The 22,929-nt window shown below is 43.0% G+C and overlaps 1 non-coding gene across 1 annotated transcript; it reads right to left on the minus strand.

Moving 5' to 3' along the window:
- Positions 1 to 22,250: 22,250 nt before the first annotated feature.
- trnas-aga (transfer RNA serine (anticodon AGA)) lies at positions 22,251 to 22,332 on the minus strand. Its single transcript has one exon. It is a non-coding gene; the product is annotated as a tRNA-Ser (tRNA).
- Positions 22,333 to 22,929: the final 597 nt, after the last annotated feature.

The raw sequence follows: 22,929 nt of genomic DNA on the forward strand, positions 1-22,929 counted from the left end.
GGGTTAGTCCCTGGAGGATCGGTGTGAATTTGTTGTATCAAATGGCCAGTTTCTTATCTGTCGGCATTCTATGATACCTTACTGTGTTGTTTTAGTACATGTTCAGAGAGGGGAGAAAAGTGAAGAAAAACAGTCATTTCCCAGTCAGTGGTTGATCCATTGTGTGACAACCAACCGATTCACCTGTGACTGAACTAGCTCGATCTTCCCTTTACTGGTAATGCCAGTATACACCATTCGAGCGGGTTTTCATGTGTTGCATTGGAACAGCATTCTTTCTCAAGATGGACTTCCCTGGGATATAAAAGAGATGATAAAAGACATGGATGCCGATGACTGGAATTAAAAGACGTCAGGAAGAATGGACAGAGTCTACTGGGAAACAAAAAAGAATGGAAAGGAAGCCAACGAAATAATGGGGCATAACGGCATTAGAAAAGACAAGGCGGGGTTTCATGGGATGGTGGAACAGATGAATAGATCATGTGGCGTGAAACCAGGTAAAACTGAGTTGCGTCCATATGGAAGTTTCCCTGATGATGTGAATTTGCAGAGAGTAAACAGGAGGGAAAATCCTTCATTCAGATGGATCTATAACTAGACTTTCGAACTTCAAAACCAGCGATGAATGATAAGGAAAAGTTTGGAGCACTTTTGTTTTCATTCTACAGTAATTGAAATCGAAAATGATTATTTTTCAGGAAAAATGTGTCAGAAGCTGATTCTAAAGTATTTGTAAAAATGCGTGCAGAAACATAATGAGTGAATTTCACCAAGACATGGAGTCTGGTCGGCCGGGTCGGGTAAGTGTTAGGTGCACAATTTCTAATTGGTTAACGTTAATTGGAAATGTACCACATATCACCTCCAACTGAGTACAACTATGTGTAGAAAGTGCTGGTTGTGAAGAAATGTAAAGGAACTTGTTCTACGTGAACTTCCATAAATTGTAAAAGAACTGAGCTGTTTCTGTTAGCTGAGCATAAAAGGGAATTCGATAAGCTCAGTCCGCTGCATAATTGGTTTATGATATAAAATGATGCCAACAGTGTGGGATTAATTATCGCAATGTCTCAGCTTACCACCAGAATCCCGATCTCCCCACTCACCTAACCCTTTAAACAATGGCGACAATCATAGCGAAATTATACAATAGTGAGTGGGAAATGACCTGTCGATGGAATGCACCATTTTCTTTACATCTATTGCCTTGGACATTTGGCTGCAATCACAGAGAAGGGAGTGAGACCGTTTGCTGCTCACCCTCTCCCCCCAAAATATCCAGTGACAAGACTCGAAAAATGTTCCTGTTTGAATCCTATAATCTTTAAAGCAGTATTTCAAACACCTTTATCATTTCGGTTCCAGTTTTGCCGACAACATTGTCCAATGAGATAAATCTAATAATTTTTGGATTGTTTTAATGGCCTGTGTGAGGTTGCAACAAAATAAGTAACATGAAACGAACTAAACATCCTTTCCAGAATTTAACACAGCACAGGATCAGCGATATGAGAATCGTCAACACCTTCAAACGTCACCTCTGTATCTCTATTGAGAGATGGATATTTACTCAGGGAGTATTTCTGCTGGTTGTAAGTAACTGAGGTATTTCGCAACGACAGAATATTCCACCAAATCATTTTTTTTAAAATAACTTTCTTAAAAAAATAACAATCAACTTTCTTTTGCAACTTTTAAATATATATGCGCACACGCATACATGCAAGTGCACACACATTTTTATATACATGTACAGATGTTCGCATATATATGAGTGTGTGCATGTGGACAATATTAGGAATGGATTGCCGGACATTTGAAATTTCTTTCTGTAGAATGTGAGAGGTAAGGGTCTTCAATAATGTCCCAGATATCCACATCTGCAGGAAGTGCACCCAACTCCAGCTCCTCAGCAACTGCGTTCGGGAACTGTAGCTTGATGTCAGATCATTTGGAGTCTGAGTGGAATTGAGCGAAGTTATAGGGAGGCAGTAACACTTCAGGTACAATAAATAAACAGATGGGATACAGTCGGGAGCCGAAACGCTAACAGGCAGACAGTGCAGGCATCTGCTGTGGCCGTGCCCCTCAGTAACATGCATACCGTATTTGTTATCTTTGGGCGGGATGACTTACGAGGGGAAAGCCATTGGGTATACGTCTTTGGCACAGAGATTGCCCCTTGTTCTCAGAAGGGTGGGGGAGAGAGGAGGAGAGCATTTGGTATTGGAGACTCCATATCGATGGGAACAGATTGAGATTCTGTGGATATAGGGCAGACTCATGATTGCTGTGTTGTCTCCCAGCTAACAGGGTTTGTGATGTCTCGCATCATGTTTTCAGAATCCTTAAGGGAGAGAGTGGGCAACCCCAAGTCATTGTCCACAATGCACTAACAACATTGGTAATAAAAGTGATGTGGATGTATGGCAGAATTTCAGGGATCGAGGGTGACATCTTAAATCTAGAACAAACAGAGTTCTCTCTGAATTGTTGCCCATTCTAGGTCGTAGTGAGGTGAAGTGCAGGGAGAGCGCATTTGAAAATGTTGTTGCAAGGATGGTGCAGGGGGGAGAGATTCCGATACCTGGATAGTTGGGGCTCATACTGGAGTCGATGAACCTTTACAAACAGGTTGGCCTTCACCTGAACCAGAAGAGTACCAATACCCTGAGGGGATAATTTGCCAAAGCTCTTCATGAGGATTTGAACGAATTCAGGCGCAGACTGGGAAGCTGAATTGTAGCTCCAATTTGCAGGTGGTTGTGAGTAGTTTTGTCATATTTGTCCTAATAAGTGTTTTGTGCAGTCCTTGCATGGGATTTTGTACACTACATTAGTTTTGTTCATGCTGTGTATCGGGTCCTTCGTTCTGGTGAGTTGTTGTCTGAGTGTGGCTGTTGGTTTGTGTGCTGTTATAAGTCCTAGTGGTCGCAGTAGTCTGTCAGTCAGTTCGGAAATGCTCCTGATGTATGCTCCTGATGTATGGCCCAGCATGAACAAAAGTAATGTAATGTACAAAATCCCATGCAAGGACTGCACAAAACACTATATAGGACAAACAGGAAGACAGCTAACGATCCGCATCCACGAACATCAACTAGTCACGAAACGACACGACCAGCTATCCCGAGTAGCCACACACGCAGACGACAAGCAACATGAATTCGACTGGGACAACACTACCATTATAGGGCAAGCCAAACAAAGAACAACCAGGGAATTCCTAGAAGCATGGCACTCATCCACAAACTCCATCAACAAACACATCGACCTGGACCCAATATACCAGCCACTACAGCGGACAGCTGAAACTGACAACCGGAAGTGGCACGGACAGGTCACGAGAAATGCCGGAGGAAACACCACAGAAGCGCTTCACATGAGGCTCCCAAGCACTGAGGATGTAACCTAGACAGGGGACGAAACGTTTGCAACAAAAATTTCCTAGCTCGGCGAACAGAACCACAGCGTAGAATGGACTGGAATTAGAATCAGGAACGGAGAGGTCACCACAAAAATGTTCTAGATATATAGAGGAAATGATTGCAAAGATGATTGCAAAGTGACAGGGTAGTTGTCATGGGGAGCTTTAATTTTCCAAATATTGATTGGAAATGTTATCGGTTCAGCAACTCTGATCGGTCAGTTTTTGTCCAATGTGTGCAGGAGGGTTTCCTGACGCAGCATGTAGACAGGCCAACAAGACGCAAAGCCACATTGGATTTTTTTATGGGAAATGAACTGAGCCAGCTGTTTTCTTTGGATGTAAGTGAGCACTTTGTTGAGAATGACCACAATTCCGTTATGTTTATTTCGTGATGGATAGGAATAGGTATTTATTGCAGAGCATGAGGCATCGTAGGGAGAAAGGCCATTATGATGCGATTAGGCAAGAGTTAAGATGCACCGCTTGTGGAAAGTAACTTCAAGTGTTGTGCACACCTGAAATATGGAGCTTATTCAGGGAAAAGCTACTGCATGTCATTGGTAAGTATGTATGCGTCATGCAGGGAATATGAGGTCGACACAGGGAGCTGGGTTTACTGTAAAAGTTGAATCTCTTGCGAAGAAGGAGAAGGAGGCTTATGTAAACATGCGATATGAAGGCTGAGGTAGGACACTTGGGAATTAAAAGCTAACCAGGAAGGGCCTAAAGAAAGAGCTACTTCGAGCGAAGAGGAGGCATGAGAAGTCTTTGTCTGGCAAAAACAATCCTGAAGCTTTCAATTGATAGTTCAAGAATAAAAGAATGTCTAGCATATGATTATGGCCTGTCAAGAACAGAAGTACGAAGGTGTAGCGGTGTCCAAGGATAGCAGAGACGCTGAATGTACTTTTTATCATATCAACAATGAAAAAGACAATGTTGTCGAAGTGAGTATTGAGATGCAACCTATTAGAATAAACAAAATTGACATTCATAAAGAGGAGTTGTTAGCAATTCATGAAAGTCTAAAAATAGGTTTGTCCCCCGGACTTGATGGGATGTATCCGAGGATTCTCTGCGAATCGTGGGAGGAGATTGCAGAACTTTTGAATATAAGCTTTATTGCGTCAGTGTTTATGTTATTAGTGCTAGAAAACCCAAGTTTAGCAAATATTGTCCCCTTCTTCACGGAGGGGAGTAGAGACTACGCTGGTAATTATAGAACAGTGATCCTTAGCTTTCTTGCAGCTAACTGTTTGGAACAGATTATGAGAGTTAGGAATTATGATCGTCAAAAAAGAAGAAGTCGATTCGGGATAGTGAGTACGATTTTATGAATAGCAGGTTGTGCCTCACAAACCTCATTGAGGTCTTTGAGAAGGCGAGCAAACAGGTGGATGAGAGTCAAGTGGTTGATGTGGTGGATATGGTTTTCAGTATGGCACTGTCGGCTGTTGCATGAAATACAGAGTCATGGGATTGAGGATGGTTTAGCGGTTTGGATCAGAAATTGGATCGCTGAAAGAAGACAGAGTGTGTCAGTTCATGGGAAATGATAATCCTGGAGTTCAGTAACTGATGGTGTACTACAAGGTTCCTTTTTGTGTCCGCTGTTGTTTGTCATTTTTATAAATGACCTAGATTAGGGCATGGAATGATGGATTCGTAAATTTGCAGATGACATTAAGATCGACGATGTTGTCAATAGTGCCAATATCTGCTGACGGTTACAGAGGGGCATGGATAATCTGCAGAGCTGACCTCAGAAGTTGCAAATGGATTTTAATGTGGAAAAGTGTGAGATAATTTACTTCGGAGGAACAACAAGAATAAAGAGTTCTAGGCTGATTGTAATATTCTTGGAAGTGTAGATGTGCAGAGCGATCTCGGTGCCCATGTATATAAAACTCGGAAAGTTACCACCCACATTGACAGGTAGTTTGCAAGGAGTACGGTGTGTTAGGTTTTCTTGGGAGAATCATTCAGTTTCAGAGCGAAATTATCACTTTGCAGCTCCAGAAATTAACTGGTGTGGCCACACTCGTAGAGTTGCGTGCATTTCTGGTCGCCAAATTATACGATGGATGTGAAAGCATTGGAAAGGGTGCAGAGGACATTTTCTAGGATGTTGCCTTCTATGGAGAGATGGTCTTACGAGGAAAGTTTGAGGGACTTGAGGCGGTTTTTGATAGCGACAAGAAGTTGGAGGGATGAATTTTGAGAGACATAGAAGATGATCAGAGGTTGCCATAAGGTGGGCAGCGAAGGCATTTTTCTTCAATTGGTAATTTTGACACAAGGGCACATCGATATAAATTGAGGGTGATAGATACCGAGGTAGGTTCCTTTATCAGTGAGTAGGAAGGGTGCTGAACGCCTTGCCTTCAACACTCGTAGACTCAACAACTTTCAGGTAATGAAATGGTCATTGTATAAACTTGCGGATTATGATGGTAAAATGCTCGTCAGATTGGTATCACAGGTCGGTGCAACGTTAGCGCCAAAATGAACTTTATTGCGCTGTAATATTCGGTGTTTGAACTGTTCTTCAGCTTGAAGTTGCAATCATCTCTGGTCACTATCAGTAAAACCAACACCTGGCGAGAACCGAATGTGCAACTTCGGCACCTTACGCACTTCTAGTCTGTCGTGCAATTGCATTAAACTGACGAATTGCTTCACTGGAGCTGCCGTGTACTGATGACCAATGGCTACTGATCTTACCACTGGGCCCCTCAAACCAATTCCTCCTTTTTTGCTGAACATCTGAAATGAAACACAGCGCAGAGGAGGTTATACTGATGATAGATCATCGAATATGGAGCATCAGGTTCAGGAAAATGACATAGTAAAATGTGGTGAAAATAGGCATTATTGAATTCTGTGTTCATTTACCATGGCTTCCTGCGTTGATCACAGGCAATGTTATGTCGCCACTGTACTGGGATTTTCCTTCTATCGGTATCAATTCGTCAGAGAATTCGATTCACTGGTACTTCACCAGCATCCTTTGGAATGTTCAGACGGCACAATGACCCTCACTGTACACAACGTCAACAATCCTCTGCATTACTACATCCAAGGGCACGTCGCATGTTTTTTTATATAAATAGTGAAAAAGTAATCATGCTATGCAAGGGCAAGTTGAATTTTAGTTTAATTAGTAAAGTCGCAAGAATCCAGTTTCAAAATGTCAGAAATTCACGTTCATTACCTTGGCCAGAAGTCTAACGCAGCAAAAGGGAAGTCTGTCCCTGAATCCCCCGCATCCATGTAATCGCTTGCTCCATGTGTCCACTTGGAAACCTATGTGAAGGGATGTTCAGCCTGATAGAGAATCCTCCACTGCCTGACCTAAAGCTTAAACAGGAGCTATCTATTCCAGCTTGGAGGGTAGCGAAGTGGAGGTGAGACAGAAAATATTAATTGGTTTAGCTTCACATTGTTCTCATTGTGATTGTTTAAAAACCTGGGCTAGAAAAGACTCAAGCAGAAAGGAGCAGAAGTATGCCATTTTTAAGACCGCTCCTGCCCCGCCACGCCATTCTGTACTGTCATAGCTCACACAGCACTTTTTATGTCTTCTTCCAGTGTATCCATAGCATAGTGTTGCCAAGTGGCTAACACATATTTATCGATCTCTACCATAAATAGACATCGAAGTTATTCATCGCTGAGAGGAAAATGTTGCATTTCGAGACAGTTGGGTTTTTGCATGAATGTTATTGGTTTTGCAGATGAGCAACCGACTCTGGTCTAAACACCTTTCAAACCATAAACTAAAACTCGACTCTGATGAAATTTGCATCCACAACTTTTGAATGGCAGTCTTAAGAAAGGCGTAGAAATTCAACGCGCTTTCCATTGCACAAGAGAGTCGCGGCCTCACCCAGTTTTCAGCACAAAAGTTTGCCTTAGAATGATTTCGTTCAGGACACCCATCTCACGTCAGTCTGACCTCGTCACACTTTTCAATATCTGGTCCTTATCCACGTGTGCGCTGGATGTTCAAGTGTTCGGCTACATATTGCTGAAATGTCCTCATAACACTTAGCATTACCACACGTTCAGATAAGAAATTCCAGATTAACAACACTCTATGGGTGAAGGCGTTCTTCCTAAATCTCCTCTAAACTGCTTTTCTCCTGCTTTTCAACTATGTCACTGGTTATTATTCCTTCCCGAAAAGCCTCATCCTTGTCATAAATATCTATCCTCTTCATAATATGTGAATCTTAATCAGTTTCTCACTCAGTCTTCTCTGTGCTTAGTTACACAGCCCCAGCTTAGCTCATCTACCTTCACAATGGGAATGGTCCAGCCCTTGGCATTATTTTCATCTCCTGTGAACTTCTCCTCCTGCAATCAGACGGTTCCTGCAGTCTTGCGATTACAATTGAAAAAGAAATGTTCTTTTAAGAAATGCCAAAATGTCTGAACAAAATCAGCAGCTCTTGTCCATCTATGATGAGAAAGGACAGTTAACGTTTCGAGTCCAAAGATTCGTGTTCGGAACTGATGCGATGTGTGGCTGGGTGAAAAATGTGGAAGAGGGCGGACAGGATCCAAAATGATTGAACCCGATGTTGGGTCCTGAAATCTGCATGGTCTTTCAGTAGAAAATGAGTTGCCGATCTTCCAGCTTGCCCTGTGCCTTGAAGAAGAACTGCTGCAGACCAGAGACTGGTATGATGGCTTGGGTACACAATGCAATGTTAAAGTAACAGGACACTGGAAGACCGGAGTAATGTTTGTTGATTCTGGACAGAACTTAAGTGATCTCAGCTTTGTCACCGACTCTGTTTTCCTCTCTCCATTGTAGAGAGATCACATTCTCAGCAGGAACTTACAGTTGTCTGGATTCAATGAAGTGCAGACACATCACTGGAAGATGTGTCTGGAAGTTTCCACAGTGAGGAGAGACATCGAAAACCAGCAGGAAATGTATCTTACAACATAGGACGTTACAGTGCAGTACAGGCACTTCGGCCCTCAATGTTGCAGCAACCTGTAAAAATCATGTGATGTCTATTGCAATGGAAAATTAACATTTCTTTTGAAACCAATAAAAGCACAGGGAAACAAAAAAGTAAGGGCCTGACTTTGCAGAGGGCAAGTGTTGCAGACAGAAAGAAAATCTATGTTAATTTAAACCGAACTAATAGCAGACTTACAAGGCCAGCAAACTGCCACATCAACAGCCAAGGAATTAGAAATAAAAACAACTCCATATCTGGAAAGGAACTCGAATCTTTCAGGCCACTGACATTGAAGTGTTGATAAGAAGAAGCGAATTGTACTTTAAAGGGAATATGTGAAAGCTATCATGCGCCCATTATATGAGGCGTCTTGCCAATGTATTACCTGGGACACGGGAAACCTGAATTTGATGGAACGCGCTACATGCTGAAAACTTTCTGGCCCAAGAGAAGGAGAAACGGACATTAAAGATGGAACAACAAACAAATAAAGCTCAGCTTACTATGATGCAAATGGTCGCCCAGCCGTTGGAAGGAGGTGCTGCGTGAAAAGAAGGGTTGGCAGAGGTAAATCTGGCGGGTGCTTTGTTTGCAGAGCAATGGACCACTGAGTGAGGCAGTGCACTCCCAGACAGCCTCAATCGGCCCTGGAGGCTGTGCAGCAGGGTGGCTAATGGAGGAAGGCTGAGGTGGAGGTGTGCAGCCCCAAAGTTACAGGTAAGCCTCTTAGCTTTATGCTTGGCAACGAAAACTCGCTTATGCTCATCTCTACTACTAACCTTATGGGCACTGAAACACGTCCCATGTCTATACTGAGCACTGAGTTTGCAAAGCGTGAACTATATTTTCAGTACAACGATGATGCATATAAGTCAATGCTTACATCTATGTTATATGTGGAAGGTCCACCTCTTACTTTATTGGAAGATACAAGGGCAACATATTCAGTTCATAAATCAAGGCAGTTCAGAGAGTCGACGCAAATAAAGATAAACGGAAGCTTCCTCAACTCAATGGGTACGTCAGGAGTCGTGACACGAGAGAGATTGACCGCACCCCTATTGTGCGAAACCAGAAATGGGGAAACATTCCAATTCTCATTTCTGTTATTGGAATCCTGTTCAGTTAATCTGATGTCTCGGGATCTCATAGTGAGACTGGGGTCGGATTTGCGCAGTACCCTGACGGGTTTGCAAGTAATACAAAAAGAATATTTAACAGTGCAGGCTGGAAAATATGAATCACGACCACTGATGCATGTCAGAGAGCGATAGGTTACGTGAGCGGTTCACTCACCCAGGAAGCAAGTAGCCATGGTAATCCCATTAACACCGATTTTCTTGCTGAAAATATGCTGCACTCCACAGCACACACACACACACTGCGATGGTCCTGACAAATCATAAGAGAAGGATTGGTACAGGAGATTTATTAAACCAGATCAGTTGTTATTGAATTTTATTGGAATGATCACCGATGTGCTGTCACTTTAAACTTTTTAAAGTACCTATGACAGTACGTAGACCCTGTGTGTTTGATGTGGAAGGCTCTTTTCCTCACGTATCATTGGCGAAAGCATCCAGCGACAGGTGTCAGAATTTTGGACCATGGGTACGACAAGCCCAAAAAACGAAAGATTGTATCTTCAGGGTCGATGTGGGTATCTGCCTAAATGCAGTGATAAAGACGTATAGGAAGAAACTAAATTGGCTGACTCAGGCAGACAGGACAGTCCAGGTAATCACCGCCAGGGGTATCATCTGGCGTTTACCTATGGTATATTTTTCGGACCCAAGATTAAGAAGGGTCCCAACTGATTTCAGGGCAAAAGGCAAACACGATGTGGGGCTCATACGAACCGTTAAGAATAACCCCGAAGTCTGAGTATCGTCCTTGCAAAGCAAAAGAGCCGTTAAAACCCGAGGCTGAGAAAGAAATTACCCCAGTCTTTGAATCTCTCTTATAGGCTGGAGTGATAAACCCCCGTGAATAATCACTGGTGAGAACACCCATTTTTTTCGTTCAAAAAGGCAAACATTCCAGGTGAATCGGGGGAATGGAGGTTTGTTCATGACCTGCATGTTATCAATAACGCTGTTGTTCCGCATACCCCAAATGTTCCCAACCCCTATATTATATTGACTCAAATTCCACCGGATATAAATGGCTCTCTATTGTGGATTTAGCAAATGTCTTGTTTTGTGTACCGTTACACGCCAACACTCAATTCTGGATCACTTTTCCATTCAAAGGCCAATAGTACACTTTCACGTGACATTTTCAAGATTACTGTGAGTTCCCACCATAATTAACGAAGCTCTACACAAGAGTCTGGAGACTCTTGTTTTAACCGGAGGTGGGGGTGTCAGCGCTTCTGCAGTATATAAACGAATGCTTAATTAACAGAGAAACAATGTGAGAAATGTAGGCTTACGATGCTCTGCCATCCAGTCTCGCAAAACTACAACTTGTGGAACAACAGTTGAAGTTCTTAGGTCACTTAATATCTGAACAAGGAAAGGCCATTGGTCAAGACAGAGTTCAAGCAAAACAGCAAAATTCAAAGCCTCACATGAAGAAACAATTGCTATCATTTTTGGTCATGCGATGTTACTTAGAATGTTTAACCCGCATTACGCAATCCTTTAGGAGCCCAAAAGTGACATAGCTCATGGTTCAGGTTTACAGAGCGCGAGTCCGTTGCAGTGACCCCTGAGGCCTAGCGTGCCTTTGTTGAATTGAAATGGCACTCCAAACTACACCGACACTGGGATTCAATGTCCAAACAAGCCTTTTGTACAAACAGTGGATGAGAAGCGTGTCTGCATGACATCTGTGCTGATGCAGAATTAAGTGTGGAAAATTGAGGCCAGTAGTTTATTTATCGCCTCAACTTAGATTCCGAAACGGCAGGATTGCATAAATGCCTCTGTGTCGTGCCTGCATTTGAAAAGGCTGTTGCAGCTTCCAGGGACATAGTCGGCTTTGTTGAATTTAACCGACTGGTCCCAATGCAGTATCCTTACTGCTTTCTGAGCAAAACACAGCACACATGTCGGCAGGACCTTGGCTCACATACAATGCTATGCTATTGGAGAAGCCTAACATGACAATAAAGCGATGTAACGTCCTTAATGCTGCTTGTCTTCTCCCCACATAAGGAGATGGAGACCCACATGACTGTGTCGCTGTAATTAATGACATTTGACGCCCGAGACCAGACGTGTAGGATTCAACAATTTAGAATCTGTATACCGCGTTTTATTGTGGATAGGTCAGCATTCAGAAGCAAAAGAGATAGGCCAGTGTCTGGTATGTTGTAGCAACTACCTACGAGGTCGTCAAAGCGGGATCACCTCCTTCTCATTTGTCAGCGCAAGCAGCAGAGCTGATTGCCTTGATTGAGGTATGCAGATTGGCTGAAGGAAGAACAGTGAATATTTACATCGACAGCAGATATTCATTCGGGGTTGTACATAATTTTGGATCTCTGTGGAAGAACAAGGGCTTCTTGACCTCCACTGGAAAGCCAATCACATAACATGGCCTGATCTCTGACGTCCTGAAAGCAACCCGATTGCCTAAATCAATCACTGTATGTACATGTGAAGCCCACAGGAAAAATTATGATTCAATTTCTCAAGGCAATGAAAATGCAGACTCAGCGGCAAGGACGGCAGCCAATCGCCGCAAAGTGATCAGTTTGACATGTGTATGTCAAATATTTGTAATCCAAAGCAGACTTATGGGAGTTACAGTTCGCAGGCCACATCGAAGGAGAAGCGTGAATGGACTAGGGCATGGTGCAGAATGAGGGAATGGGTGTGGTGTGGCCCCAAGGGTAAACCCTGTCTACCTCGATCTTTATTCCCTTTCTATGCCAAAATTACACACGGTAAGGACCATGTGTCAAATGTGGGGATGTACGACAATATTTCAGCACGCTGGTACAGAAAGCGATTTACTCATTATTCATAAAAATAATGTGAATAATGTGTTATCTGTGCCACGAATAATGTGGGGAGGGGAATACAAATGAATCAGGCAGAACACCCCCAATCCCAAAGACCCTTTGAACATTTACAGATGGATTTTATTGAACTAACACCCAGCGAAGGGAAAAGGCATTGTCTGGTAATAGTTGATGTTTTCCCAACGGGTGGAAGTGCTCCAACGTCTAACCAGGATGCCAGTGCAGTAACCAAGGCTTTGCTAACTGACAACCTTCCCAAAGCAGGGAATGTTGAATGGAACTGGCAATTAATGGAGTATTGCCACAAACAGGATTCAGACCAGCATCAAACAAAGAAGTGCGAATCCTGGAAATCTGAATCAACAACAGGAATTGACAGAGAAACTCTGCAGGCCTGACAGCATCTGTGGAGACAAAGAGGTTTAATGTTTCATATCACAGATTCAGGCTACTTATGCTTTTTATTGTTTTATTGCCTGGGGAATTGTCAATTTCACTTCGTGAAACAGCATACTTACCAGAATCTCTCATTAGCTGACAGACGTCATCTGTAAAAATGCAAAATTCCTTTATCGGCTGTAATGCTGTTGCTGTTGCCCTGAGTTGGTGAAAGGCTGGCCTTCATTACCTTTTTCTTCGCCTTTATGTGAATGAGCAGCCATGGTGAATGGAGAATTTCTGTTTGTCTCCCTTTGTCTCTCTATACCATCTCACTCTCTTCTACATTATCCCACACTCTGTCTGTCAATATCCCCCCATTTTTCATTTATACTCTTGGAAAAGTGTTAATATCGGAGGCTGTTCCGTGGCTTTCTCCACCCCACCCCCTCCGCCCTCCACCCCCCCCCACCCCCCACCCCCGGCCAGAGTGTGAAGAACTGGGCTCACAGTCTGTGATACTTAGGTCTGAGATCAGGTGACATTTGTTCACTCAAAACGTTATGAGCTTTTACAATTCTAAATAGTATTCATAATAGACCAGAAAAAAAGCAGTTTCACTCCAATTATACGATTTCTATGATGCCATTCCCGTTTGCCTAAAATCAATGAATGGTGACAGCAGACAGTGAGAGCCATTATCTCATTGGATGCGTTATTACTACAACATTGTCCTGCAAGTCTGCAGTGTCTCCTGTGTCTCTTCATCATTCCCAAAAAACTTGAAAAGGCGGATGGAGATAATAGTAGAAGAGATAGACAAATCCTTGTCGAACAGGTAAAAAGAACTCTGCATTGAATTAGCAGGATAGAACATAGATTAATGCGTTCACATCTGGCGATAGGACTTGGTAGACAGAAATAACAACGGTCTGAGCTCAAACACAAGAAGCATGCTGAGCCGTCACTTTCGCGATGTTGAATAAACAATACGGCTTTTACAAGAAGTTTAAACAATGAACTTTCAATGTACAGAACATTTGACAGCATTTGACACCATTAACGCCTGGTTATTGCCATATGCTTTAACTGACGAAACCACAGACACTGTTCTTCAAAGCAATAAGGGCATTTAATGAAGTATTTGATCACAGTTAATCGGACCACCTTTCTGTAATAAAGCTGCTCGATGAGAATTTATATCAATGTTCGCTTGTGCAGGAAAGAAGTTCCCAGCTGGTGACTCTCCACTGAAAATGTACAGGAAGAGGCAATCTCTTCTTGCTTTGATTTCAAACTGATGCGTTCACCTCTTTAACCTGACAGGATAGACAGTATGCTTTCATCATCCCTGGGCCGATTTACCGCGTGAATATGCACAGAGGGAAACTCATACCAAGAGACCAGGGTAATTGTGGTGAATTTACCAGGAGTGGTGTGAGTCGGTGTTAACAGTGGGCAGTAAGGGCAAAACCATCAGCACTGACATTGATCCTTGTACCAACAGCTCCTCACTCACTTTCTGCCTCATTCATCCCAGTCATCATTGACTTTCAGTTTATCCTACTTTCCCTTCGAAATTTTACACTTGTTCCGGACCACTTTCGGGTGTCCACTTGGAAACAGCAGCTTTTTCAAACGAAATTCTGGATAATGCACGTCACTCTTTGGGATTGGCTTCACTGCCCAACCATAATTACTCAAGAGATTGAGATGGTAAGTTACTTTACTTCGTCCTCGAAGTGCTCAACACAATGATACAGCCATGATATCGATAGGGAGGGAGTTCCAAGAATTAAACATAGCGACATTGAATGAACAGCGAGATAGTTTCAGCTCAGAAAGGCGAGATCCTTAGAGTGGATTTGCAGTGACAATTTATTCGTGTATGTGTTGCCATGGCTGCCAGAGGATGTGGTGGAGGCTCGTACAATTGCAACATTTAAGAGGCATTTGAAATGGTATACGAGTAGGAAGGGTTTGGAGGGATATGGGCCGTGTGCTGGAAAGAGGGACCAAATTGGATTGGGATTTCCGGTCAGCATGGACAGGTTTGAACGAAGTGTCTGTTTCCCTGCAGTACATCTCTATGACTCTATGATTCCAGTTGGATGCAATCAATCACTGGATTCCTTCTGGCAGAACCGGGTCTGTGCTCTCTGTGGAAGCAGAAAATGGTTTTCATTCAGATTAGCCACAAGAAGAGAAACAAATCTTCATAGAATAGAAACAGAGTTAATCATGCATTTCGAAGTCCTCCTCTCATAACTCGGCGAGGTGAGAGATGAAACAGTTCTGCTATTAAATTTGGAGACTGGGAGAATGTTTGGAGATGGAGTAATAAAAGAGAAACTGAGTATAAAGTTGAGAGTCAGGACATATTCAATAAAAAGGTAGACGGAGATGGGCATGGAGAAATAAGTGTCACTGGTCTTGAAGACTTAACTCGGTTTTCCATTCCAAGATTCTACCAGGCTTGCTGAGAATTTCCCGCAATTTCTTTTGTTGGTACTGAAACAGAAGGGAGTAGTGTGATCCTGGACTATTCAGCTATGTCTGCTCTGTGGACGTTTGAATTCCCTGTTCGAACAAATCACTTCTGACGCACACAGAAACTTCACTATCCTGCATTACCCCCACCCGTGTTGCTGACAATAAGCTGTTCATGATGTAAACACATATCGGTACACAACAGCATCATTTACCGAGTGAATTAGGAAAATTTCAGGAAGAGTTCCATTCGGTTTCCATCAGAGCATTCACATTCAGTTAATTCTATTGCAGCACCATTTGACACGCAGCTGTCACTGTCATGTGGCCATTTGCATTCGACGTCTCTGGACATATTGGTTGGGGCACGTTTGGAATGGTACCTCACGTTTTGGAAGGGACATCGTTTATAGCATATTCGGCTGAACTGATAACCTTGTCTCTTGCACCTGCAGTACAGTGGAGACAGTTTTCACTCAGAAACCAAGAGATGATCAAAAACGGAGGAAAAAATGTGTCAACAAAACCTGCCTCAGTGAGCGAATTCGCTCTTGCAACATTAATGGAGAGCGGCAAACATATTAACAAACAACAGCGCCCTGCGTGGGTCTCGACCCCACACCATTGAGATTAAAGGTCTCTAGCTCTACCGACTGAGTGAGCCAGGACAGGATTGGTGTTGGTTAATTTATCATTTCGTACTGAGTTTAATTCAGCTGACACGGTAATTTTCAAAAATCTCGTTCATTCCTCCCCATTGCAAATAACATTATTCAAGTCTTTTCAATTCTCAGATTTATTCCTTCAGACCATTACAATCCATTTAGGCCTTGCCCCGGGATTTACGATTCTCTGTTAATATTGTCATATTTCGACCATGATCCTTATGTCGCCGAAGTGATTCCCAGACAATCTGGCAGACTGCAAATCACTCGGGAAAATACCTCAGGAAACCAAATCATTTCTGATTAGAGTGTAGGGAATCCCATCTGCTGAAGAGACAGAGTCCTCACCATCAACACTTTCTTTGATCTACCTGCCTACAAAGTTTACCACTTCAAATATTCGAGACAGGAATTCTGATTATAAAATGTTTTAAAAACAGGAACAATCTTCTGAAGCCATTTCCAATTTGAATTAGAATTTTTTACCCTTTCACACGGTAACAGCCGTTCCTGAGGAAGGAGTTTCATTGAGCCGCGTCCCAGGTCTGGGCAGGAAGCCGCTGATTGAAACGGCAGTGGCCCCTTTCTGTTGGCAGCGAGGGCTTGTAGAGAGTGGGGTCCCATTCTGCTGCACGTGACCGTTTCACTCACTGCGGACTCAGGGTCAATCATGGATGAGTTCTCGTGGTTGTATTGTCAGTACATGGTCGGTCTCAATACTTAGAGTCATAGACTCAAAGAGATGTACAGTTCTGTGCTATTTTTTGGGCTAGGAGAACCAACATTTCAGCCAAATGCACTGACCATTTGAGACACAGCAACTGGCAGCAAAATTGTGCGTGTGCACATCCAAACACACAGTGCTCGAGAGGATGTGGACAGCAGTAGTTCTCAGTATTTTAAGAATCAGTTGCTCATGTACCCGTGTTTATCGCAGAGAGAGTGAGAGACCCGAGGAGTAACAAACACACCCATAAAACAATATCAGGACCTGTGTAGTTCTGTCATAAAAAGCTGCCTGCTGCTGTTCTATTGCAAAGTTGGGTTTCAAACCCACGATGCAATAGAGACTGGACCCTAAACGCAGCACATTAAACCTTTCTGGATTAGTGGTGCTGGAAGAGCACAGCAGTTCAGGCAGCATCCAAGGAGCAGTAAAATCGACGTTTCAGGCAAAAGCCCTTCATCAGGAATACAGGGTTTCGCCCGAAACGTCGATTTTACTGCTCCTCGGATGCTGCCTGAACTGCTGCGGTCTTCAGCACCACTGATCCTGAATCTGGTCTCCAGCATCTGTATTCATTGTTTTTGCCTACATTAAACCACTCGGCGACGCTCCCTGACGATAACTAAGCGCCAGACCTGTCAAGACTAATGTTTCAGCATCGCTTCACTTCAGGCAATTTCCCCTGGCACTTTCTATGAATACCTTCGCATAATTTAAAAAAAAATTACAACGATTTGAAAGGTTTGCACGGTGTGGACATTAGTAAGAAGCTGAATATTCTTCGACAGTTTTCCCCGGAGCTTCAGGCCTGAGGGATGTCCTGAGAAAAGTTTGCTAAATAATGAGGTAGACGAGCAGAGAACATAGTCAATCTACACTTTTGCAGAGGTCACGTGAGTTTAAAGCGAGACAGCATAGGTTTTATGTGAGAGCAGTACAATTTGAAAGGGACGTGAGGACAGTTGTTTTTAATACAGACATTTTTGTGCGTGTGGAATAAATTGCCACATTTATTGGCAGTGTTTGGTGCACTCACAACACTTCAAAGGCATCTAAATGGGTATGCAGACAGGAAGTGTTCGGAGAGATAAGGGACAAATATTGGCAAATCTGTTTAGATTAGTTACGGTCATCTGTTCAGCAGGTGCAAGTTGGATAGGAAGGTTTGCTTCCATGCTCGGCAATTCTGTGACACTCCAGTACCTGATAACAGTTTCAATAGACCACTTGCAAAAACGCATGCTGTTTGTTACTAAGTCAGCGTGTTTGAATTTTATTTTTTCTTGAGGCGTAATGTTTGAAATGACACAGAGAGGAATGTTTTCCAGACATTTACAGACAATGACCATTCTCCTTGATACATTCCCAAGTTCTCCATCAAATAATCTCGTTGACTAATAAAAAAACCTCACAAATCGTGTTATCCCCTCAACTCTCCAGTGAATCCAAAAACTGACAGCTCTGAACGTGGACAAGGTGCAAAACTCAAAAGGCAGAGTCATTATCAGACACACAAACTCATTACTTCTGTCTGAGGCAGTGCGAGACGCATATGTCAAGATCTGCTCACACAAATAGTACCGAAGCAATTCCAAACGGAACTTCCCGACATTCTGGAGACTTAGTGCATTGCCAAGTAACAGAAAGTGCTCAAGTAACATAAAACAAAACAGAAAAATGTACCATGCAAAGTGAATATTACCAATTAAATTCTCGATTAAATTAGGTCAACAATGCGCTGGTGCCTCCATCTGATCCAGAGAGCTAATCTCCATCCTCCCACACCAGGACAGTAATGAAGGAAATGAGAGAAATATAACAAAGCTTCACGTTGCGATTGCCCACCTTTTAGCCACAACAACAAAAAACGAAGGTGCAGATTCAGTGCAGGATCTGGCTTCAAAACAGCGGTGAAATAACGACGTCCACTCACTTTCAGGGAAAGCTGTGAACAACGCACATTGTCCAGAATATGAATACACAGCGCGGGCTGTTTAGTTCCCATATTCTACTGCTGTCCCGACATTCATACGAAAATGTACCTTTCAAAGAGAGCGTTTGTAGCTGTGGAATGACAGTGGCAGCTGTTTCCCCTCGCTCTGACTGCCGCCCTTGGTAATTTAGAGGCTGGTATTCTCATCTTACACGCGGTAGTTGAGTGTGCAATTCTCTGTTGCTCTGTTGTGGAAAAGCGGAGTGTTTTGGAGCAGAAAGATGTGAAGCTCGGATGCTTCTGGAGTTCTTGTTGAAAAGTTCGGTGACGCGAGGAAGATGGTTTGCAGACTTTTCCTCGCCTGTCTGGGTGACATTCTCAGCGCTGCAGAGGTTCCTGTGAAGCGCTGCTCTCATGTTTTGGTACGAATTCATTTGGTTTCATTCCCGCTGCTTCCGTTTGTTGGGATTGCAGATTGGGTCCAACGGATGGAATCCGTGGATGAGTGCCCTGCTACCAGGATTGTCTGGCTGTCTTCTGCTTGCCCTGTCCTATTATTGTTGTGCTATTCTAGTCGAATGTGTGGCCCTTGCCGTTTGTACGTATTGCTACTAGGGACTGCTAGACTGACGCCCACACAAATTATTTGCCAAGAACCAATATCCATACACCTTCATTCGCAGATGCATGGCACACGAAGTTCACAAGGAGGATATGCTTTGAGGTAATTTTTAAATCATGCTTCCCTGTATTAAAAACAAATTCTGGAAAACGATATCCAGACTCCTCCGAGCACTCGGTCTTATGACAGCACAGAAACCGAGAGCCTCACTCAGACAACAACTCACGAGAAAACAAGGCCCAATACGCATCATGTGCAGGTCAAACGTGGTTGACGAGATTCCACGCTGCGATTGCACGAAACACGACATAGGAGAAAGAGGCTGACAACTAGAGAGCTGCACTCATAATTTCATCTGGACTGTAAACGCCTCGGACAGCTGTTCCTTGCAGTTATGCACAGAATATTGAATGTCTCTGATTCCAGGGCTTAGAACTCGGATGATATGACCGTCTGCAACACTGGTTACTTCCTTGTGTGAGGTAACTCCTGATGGAACACATGTAACATTCTATTGCTCATTGAGAAATATATTCAAAATAGGAGCTCATAGCAGCATTTCTGTTGTCTTTCTGGTGCTGTCCCTGACATGCCCTGTGGCACTGCACTTATTCTCTGTTTCCTGAGGGTTCGGCACATGCTTCCACGATCGTATTATGGGCAGTAATCTGCATTTTCGCTTCAATAAGGAGTGTGTGAAGCGGAGGTCCACCATTCTCGATGCTATTTTTCTCTTCTTATGCGCAACTGCAATACAGTAAATGATCAATTAATATTGTAAGATGATACACAGAGGCCTGTGAAATATTTATGCAATGGTTAGAGATTACCTTGATTCAGGAAGTAAGGATGTAAAGTCTGTTTGGCTGGATTTGAGGAACAGTGAGGCATGAACTCACAAGCATATGTAGTTTACAAGCCCACTCGCAGTAACCACAAAGCGAAATAAATCGTACAAGGAAAAAAATATTGAGTGTGAGTGACAAAAATGGCAATAGTCATGCGTGATCTTAACTTCCCATCTAAAACTCTCGGTTCTATTGTAGAAACATTTGGAGAACCATAATCAAAGAAATCCCACATGTCCCATAAAACATCACGAGGGATATCTTGGTAATTGATTACTCTACTGGTGATTTAATTTTCTTATTTTCTTGGAAACCATCTCTTTAATTGTGAGCATCAGAAAAGGCTTTCTTTTGCCAGCAAGAAATAAATATGTGATTAACCTTTGTTCGTTTCATGTATAAGAACACTGTGACTCCTCTGCACTGCACATCTTTTGCTTTTCTATCGATTTTAATAGTAGCGTGTCTTTTGATTCTTCCCAACAAAGTATATGACCTCGCATTCCCGACATGAAGCTGCATCTGCCAAGAATACTCCAATTGTTGGAGGGAATCCTGAGGAACAGAATGTACATGTATTTGGAAAGGCAAGGACTGATTCGGACAGTTAACATGGCTTTGTGCGTGGGAAATCATGTCTCACAAATTTGATTGAGTTTTTTGAAGAAGGAACAAAGAAGATTGATGAGGGCAGAGCAGTAAATGTGATCTATATGGACTTCAGAAAGGCGTTCAACAATGTTCCCCATGGGAGACTGATTGGCAAGGGTAGATCTCATGTAATAGCAGTGGACCTAACACCGACCCTTGTAGTACGCTGCCAGTACCTGGACACCAAGAAGAACATGTTCCATCAACTACAACAATGTTTTCTATTGGCAAGCCAATTACTGATCAAAGCTGCAATCTCTCCCACAATTCCATTCCACCGCATTTTGTGTAATATCCTATTGTGGGGAACCTTATCGAACAACTTTCTGAAACCCATATACACCACATCAACCGGTTTACTGTCATCTCCCTGTTTGGTCACTTTGTCAAAAAAGTCAATAAGATTCGTTCGGCAAGGTCTACCCATCACAAAACCGTGCTGACTGTCCCTGATCAGATTATTCTTTTCTAGATGGTCATAAATCCTATCTATAATAACCTTTTCCAACATATTACCAACAACTGCAGTGAGACTCAATGGTCTGTAATTACCAGGGTTGTCTCTACGACACTTTTTGAACACGGGAACAACATATGCTATGCTCCATTCCACAGGCACTACTCCTGTAGACAACGATGATTTAACGATCGCCGCCAAAGGTAATCAATCTCTTCCCTTGCTTCCCAGAGGATCCTAGGACAGATCCCATCCGTCCCAGGGGACTTGTCTGTTATCTCACTCTCCAGTATTTCTATCACCTAATCCTTGTGAACCTCAATCTCTACTACTCCAGACGCAAGTATCTCTATACCTTCCTCGCCAACATTTTCATTTTCTATAGCGAACACTGTCGAAAAATATTTATTTAGCGCTTCCCCTATCTCCTCTGACTCCACACACAACTTCCCACGATTATCCTTGATTGTCCCAAATTTAACTCTCGTCATTCTTTTATTCCTGACATACCTATGGAAAGCCTTAGGGTTAACCCTGATCCTATCTGCCAACAACTTCTCATGTCTCCTCCTGGCTCTTCTCAGCTCTCTTTATAGGTCTTTCCTGATATCGTTGGAACCCTCGAGCGCTCTAACTGAGTTTTCACATTTTATCCTAACATATGACTTCTTGACCAGGGATTCCACTTCCTCAGTAAACCACGGCTCACGCGTTCTATATCTTCCTACTTGCCTGACAGGTACATACTTATCTAGGACACACAGGAGCTTTTCTTTGAATAAGCTCAACATTTTTAATGTGCTCACCCCCTGCAGTTTCCTACCACATTCTACGTGTCCTAAATCTTACCTCGATACATCGTAATTTCCCTTCCACCAGATGAAACTCTTGCTCCGTGGAGTACACCTATCCCTTTCAATCACGAAAGTAAACCTGAGAGAATTGTGATCGCTGTCTCCAAAGTGCTCACATACTTCCGAATCTAAAACCTGGCCAGGCTCGTTTCCCAAGTCTAATCAAATTACTGGCCTGGTTTGCAAAATAGGTGTTCTGAACTTTGAGCGAAAACGGTTCCAGCAGGAAAGCATTCATAACGTAGCCAGCAGGATTCGAACCTACGTGGGGAAACCCCAATGGATTTCTAATCCATCGCCTTAACCACTCGGCCATGACTACAGACAGCGCAGCAATGACCAAATCAGCCGTGATCTCATTGAAAGCTCTTGCTGACTTGAGCTAAATGCTTCCATCTCCTTTCATACCTTTGCTGCCATTTATAAGGTGCGAGACACCAATGTAAAAGAAGGAAAGCACAAAGGTAGGAAAAGATATTTGCAGTCAAACTGAGTCAAAATTATTTATTGAAAGGAAAATCACACTTGGCAATTTGCTAGATCTCTTTGCGAACATGACCAGCAGAGGTAAGCAAGGGAGCTATTGATCTGAGTATTCTTGGACCTGAAGCAAACAAAGGTTAGTGACCTATTCATTTCTTTTTCCGGCGAACGAAATGTTCTTTCCTGATGGTTACAATGAAAGAGACGGTTCCCAATAAAAGACAAAGATTCAGTCACATCTAGATATATTTCAATGTGACATGATTCATGTTCCGTCCCAAATTACCCCAGAGATGGAGGGGGTGAGTTACTTTTCTTCACTCTTCAACTCCTCATCACGGAGGTACAGACATGAAACCGCTAGAGATGGAGTACTTGAATTGGGAACCAGTGACACTGAAGGAACTAGGCAAAAGTGAGGACTGCAGATGCTGGA

Source organism: Chiloscyllium plagiosum, unplaced genomic scaffold, assembly GCF_037043375.1.
Source record: "Chiloscyllium plagiosum isolate Xiang-an unplaced genomic scaffold, Cpla_swu_hap1 HiC_scaffold_39, whole genome shotgun sequence".
In the NCBI taxonomy this organism is placed as follows: domain Eukaryota; kingdom Metazoa; phylum Chordata; class Chondrichthyes; order Orectolobiformes; family Hemiscylliidae; genus Chiloscyllium; species Chiloscyllium plagiosum.